Genomic DNA, 5,986 nt, shown 5'->3' on the forward strand with positions numbered 1-5,986 from the left:
CCATACTTTGCCCAAGTTTTGATGACGCAAACTGGCGTTCAAACGCCAACTTCCTGCCTTATTCTGAAGTTAAACGCCAGAAACAGGTTACAAACCAGAGTTAAACGCCACAAACAGGCTGCAACCTAGCGTTTAACTCCAAGAGAAGCCTCTACACGTGTAAAGCTCAATGCTCAACCCAAGCACACACCAAGTGGGCCCCGGAAGTGGATTTCTGCACTATCTGCACTTAGTTACTTATTTTCTGTAACCCTAGCTACTAGTTTAGTATAAAAACAACTTTTAAAGACTTACTATGTATCTCATGACATTTTTACACTTCACATTGTATTTCTGACGGCATGATTCTCTAAACCCCATGGTTAGGGGTGAGGAGCTCTACTGTGTTTCGATGAATTAATGCAATTACTACTGTTTTTCATTCAATCACGCTTGTTTCTATTCTAAAATATTCAATCGCACTTCACCCTGATGAATGTGATGATCCATGACACTCATCATCATTCTCACCTAGGAATGCGTGCCTGACAACCACCTCTATTCTATTTGCACTAGCTTGAGTGTGTATCTCTTAGCCTCCTGGTTCATGATCAGAGTCTTCGTGGTATAGGCTAGAATTATTGGCAGCCATTCTAGAGATCCGAAAAGTCTAAACCTTGTCTGTGATATTCCGAGTAGGATCTGGGAAGGGATGACTGTGACGAGCTTCAAACTTACGAGTGTTGGGCGTAGTGACAGACGCAAAAGAATCAACGGATTCTATTCCAACATGAGTGAGAACCGACAGATGATTAGCCGTGCGGTGACAGCGCATTTGGACCATTTTCATTGAGAGGATGGATGGTAGCCATTGACAACGGTGACCCACCAACATACAGCTTGCCATGGAAGGAGACCTGCGTGTGTAAAGAAGAAGACAGTAGGAAAGCAAAGATTCAAAAGACAGAGCATCTCCAAAACCCCAATCTGTTCTCCATTACTGCATAACAAGTATTATTTATTTTATGTTAATTACTTTTCATAAACCCAACCATTTTATTATTAATTTTCTGACTAAGAATTACAAAATAACCATAGCTTGCTTCAAGCCGACAATCTCCGTGGGGTCGACCCTTACTCACGTAAGGTATTACTTGGACGACCCAGTGCACTTGCTGGTTAGTTGTGCGGAGTTGTAAAAAGTGTGATTTACAATTTCGTGCACCAAGTTTTTGGTGCCGTTGCCGGGGATTGTTCGAGTTTGGACAACTGACGGTTTATTTTGTTGCTTAGATTAGGAAAAATTTATCTTTTTAGTTTAGAGTCACTAAAATTGCGTCTTCTATTATTGCTTTTGGTTGAAACTTTTTTTTAAAATCCTTATTTTCTTTTTCAATTTTTTTTCGAAAATTTTTATAAACTAATAATTGAGTTTTTCTGTTTGAGTTTAGTTTCATATTTTAAGTTTGGTGTCAATTGCATGATTTTATTTTTCTTTCAAATTTTTTTCGAATTATTAGTGCTCAGAATATAAAAATTTTTAAGTTTGGTGTCCTTTGTGATTCTGTTATCTTAAAAATTTTTCAAAAGTTGTTCTTAGCGTTCATCGTGATATTCAAGTTTTCCTGTTTGTTTCCTTTATTTTGATCTGAAAATTTAAGTTTGGTGTCATTTTTACTATTTTTCTCTTTCTTCATTAAATTCAAAAATATCTTTTCTCTTTATTTTAATTAATTTTCAAATTTTCCTTTAAAAATTCATATTTTTATTTTAAAACTTTTTATTCTATCTTATCTTAGTTTTGAAATTTCAAAATTCAAAATCTTTTTCAAAAATCATATCCAAAATTTTTCAAATCTTCTTAATTAAGTAATTATTTTAGTTTTCAAATTTATTTTTCTCTTAGTTTTCAAAATTTATAATTATTTTATTTTATCTTATTATTTTTATTTATTTTTAATTATTCGGTTTGTTTCTACTTAAATAAAATAAAAACAAAAATATATTTTATTTGCAATTCATATCAATTCCCTTTTCTCCATCATGGACTTAAGTAGAAATGAACAGTCCAGAAGGACTCTGGGGTCATATGCTAACCCCATTACTGCTGCATACAGGAGTAGTATCTGTATACCTCCCATCAGAGCAAGCAGTTTTGAGCTAAATCCTCAGCTCATTGTCATGGTGCAGCAAAATTGCCAATATTCTGGTCTTCCACAGGAAGAACCTACTGAGTTTCTGGCACAGTTCTTGTAAATTGCTGACACAGTACGTGACAAGGAAGTAGATCAGGATGTCTACAGATTATTACTGTTTCCATTTGCTGTAAAAGATCAAGCTAAGAGGTGGTTAAATAACCAACCTACAGCAAGCATAAGAACATGGAAACAGTTATTAGACAAATTCCTGAATCAATATTTCCCTCCAAAAAGGATGACACAGCTAAGGCTGGACATCCAAGATTTTAAATAAGAGGATGATGAATCCCTTTATAATGCCTGGGAGAGGTACAGAGGGATGCTAAGGAAATGCCCCTCTGAAATGTTTTCAGAGTGGGTGCAGTTAGACATCTTCTACTACGGGCTTACAGAAAAAGCTCAGATATCTCTAGACCACTCAGCTGGTGGATCTATACACATGAGAAAGACTATTGAAGATGCTCAAGAGCTTATTGATATAGTTACTAGAAATCAGCATCTGTACATAAGTAATGAGTCCTCCATGAAAGAAGAAGCTAAGCCAGTATCAACTGACTTTAGTCCTCAGGAACAAGTTGCTGAACTCAATCAGTAACTATCTTCTATAACAAGGCAGTTAGCAGAATTTAAGGAGATGCTACAAGAAACCAAAATTGCTAACAAGGATATGAAATCACAATTGAATCGGACAAAACAGCAGTTGTTAAAATAGATAACTGAGGAGTGCTAGGCAGTTCAATTAAGAAGTGGAAAAATATTAAATATCTCAACTCAAAGTAGTAGAAAGCCAAGAAAGGAACAGCTGACAGAGGATGAGCAACCTGCTACCCAAAATCCCTCTGAGGACAGTAAGAGCCCAGAGAGGAATAAGTCTGGCGTTCAAACGCCAGAAAAGGGTGAAAAACTGGCATTAAACGCCTAATCCATGTCCGGTTCTGGCATTCAAACGCCAGAAAAGGGTTGGAATCTGGTGTTAAACGCCCAATCCACGTCCAACCCTGGCGTTCAAACACCAATGAGGGATCAGACACCTGCAAGTGTTGATAATAACTCCCTCAAGAAGGCTTCTCAACCTGCCTCTATAGGAAATAAGCCTGCAGCAACTAAGGTTGAAGAATATAAAGCCAAAATGCCTTATCCTCAGAAACTCTGCTAAGCAGAACAGGATAAACAATTTGCTCACTTTGCATACTACCTCAGGACTCTTGAAATAAAGATTCCGTTTGCAGAGGCACTTGAGCAAATACCCTCTTATGCTAAGTTCATGAAAGAAATCTTAAGTCATAAGAAGGATTGGAGAGAAAAAGAAAAATTTTTCTCACTGAAGAATGTAGTGCAGTCATCCTAACAAGCTTACCAGAAAAGCTTAAGGATCCCGGAAGCTTTATGATACCATGCACATTAGAGGGTACTTGTACCAAGACAGCTCTATGTGACCTTGGGGCAAGTATCAATCTAATCCCTGCATCCACTATCAGAAAGCTTGGCTTGACTGAAGAGGTCAAACCAACCCGGATATGTCTTCAACTTGCTGATGGCTCCATTAAATATCCGTTAGGCATAATTGAGGACATGATTGTCAATGTTGGGCCATTTGCCTTTCCCACTGACTTTGTAGTGCTGGAAATGGAGGAGCACAAGAGTGCAACTCTCATTCTAGCAAGACCTTTCCTAGCAACTGGAAGAACCCTCATTGATGTCCAAAAAGGGGAAGTGACCTTGAGAGTTAATGAGGATGAGTTCAGGCTGAATGCTGTTGAGGCAATGAAGCATCCAGACACATCAAAAGACTGCATGCGTGTTGATATTATTGACTCCCTAGTAGAGGAGATCAACATGGCTGAGAGTCTCGAATCAGAGCTAGAGGACATCTTTAAAGATGTTGAGCCTGATCTGGAGGAATCAGAGGAAATAAAAGAGCCTCTGAAAATTCCTCAGGAAGAGGAGAAGCCTCCTAAACCTGAGCTCAAACCACTACCACCATCCCTGAAATATGCATTTCTGGGAGAAGGTGACACTTTTTCGGTGATCATAAGCTCTACTTTAAATCCACAGGAAGAGAAAGCACTACTTCAAGTGCTAAGGACACACAAGACAGCTCTTGGGTGGTCCATAAGTGACCTTAAGGGCATAAGCCCAGCTAGATGCATGCACAAGATCCTATTGGAGGATAATGCTAAGCCAGTGGTTCAACCACAGAGGCGGCTAAATCCAGCCATGAAGGAGGTGGTGCAGAAAGAGGTCACCAAGTTACTGGAGGCTGGGATTATTTATCCTATTTCTGATAGCCCCTGGGTAAGCCCTGTCCAAGTTGTCCCCAAAAAGGGAGGTATGACAGTGGTTCATAATGAAAAGAATGAACTGGTTCCTACAAGAACAGTTACATGGTGGCGTATGTGTATTGATTACAGAAGGCTCAATACAGCCACCAGGAAGGATCACTTTCCTTTACCATTCATAGACCAGATGCTAGAGAGACTAGCAGGTCATGAATATTACTGCTTTTTGGATGGCTATTCAGGTTACAACTAAATTGCAGTAGATCCTCAGGACCAAGAGAAAACAGCATTCACATGCCCTTCTGGAGTGTTTGCCTACAGAAGGATGGCTTTTGGTCTGTGCAATGCACCTGCAACCTTTCAGAGGTGCATGCTCTCTATCTTCTCTGATATGGTAGAAAAATTTCTGGAAGTCTTCATGGATGACTTTTCAGTATTTGGAGACTCTTTCAGCTCCTGCCTTGACCATCTAGCACTTGTTCTGAAAAGATGCCAAGAGACCAACCTAGTTTTAAACTGGGAAAAATATCACTTTATGGTGACTGAAGGAATTGTCCTTGGGCATAAAATTTCAAACAAGAGAATAGAGGTGGATCAAGCTAAAGTGGAAGTAATTGAAAAATTACCACCACCTGCCAATGTTAAGGCAATCAGAAGCTTTCTGGGGCATGCAGGATTCTATAGGAGGTTTATAAAGGATTTTTCAAAAATTGCAAAATCTTTGAGCAATCTGCTAGCTGCTGACACGCCATTTGTGTTTGACACAGAGTGTCAGCAGGCGTTTGAAACTCTGAAAGCTAAGCTGGTCACAGCACCAGTTATTTCTGCACCAGACTGGACATTACCATTCGAACTAATGTGTGATGCTAGTGACCATACCATTGGTGCAGTATTGGGACAGAAGCATAACAAGCTTCTGCATGTCATTTATTATGCTAGCCATGTTTTAAATGATGCCCAAAAAGTTTACACAACCACAGAAAAAGAATTGCTTGCGGTGGTTTATGCCATTGATAAGTTTAGATCATACTTAGTAGGATCAAAAGTGATTGTGTACACTGACCATGCTGCTCTTAAATTTCTACTCACAAAGCAGGATTCAAAACCCAGGCTCATAAGATGGGTGTTGCTTCTGCAAGAGTTTGATATAGAAATAAGAGATAGAAAAGGGACAGAGAACCAAGTGGCTGATCATCTGTCCCGGATAGAACCAATAGAAGGGGCGTCCCCTCCCCTCTATTGAGATCTCTGAAACCTTTTCAGATGAGCAATTATTTGCCATTCAGGAAACACCATGGTTTGCAGACGTTGCAAACTATAAAGCTGTAAGATTCATACCCAAAGAGTACAGCAGGCAGTAAATAAAGAAATTGATTTCTGATGCAAAGTACTACTTATGAGATGAACCATATCTCTTTAAGAGATGTGCAGACGGAATAATTCGTAGATGTGTGCCCAATGAAGAGGCACAGAAGATCTTATGGCATTGCTATGGGTCACAATATGGAGGCCATTTCGAAGGTGAGCAAA

This window comes from Arachis hypogaea, chromosome 11 (genome assembly GCF_003086295.3).
Source record: "Arachis hypogaea cultivar Tifrunner chromosome 11, arahy.Tifrunner.gnm2.J5K5, whole genome shotgun sequence".
In the NCBI taxonomy this organism is placed as follows: Eukaryota; Viridiplantae; Streptophyta; class Magnoliopsida; order Fabales; family Fabaceae; genus Arachis; species Arachis hypogaea.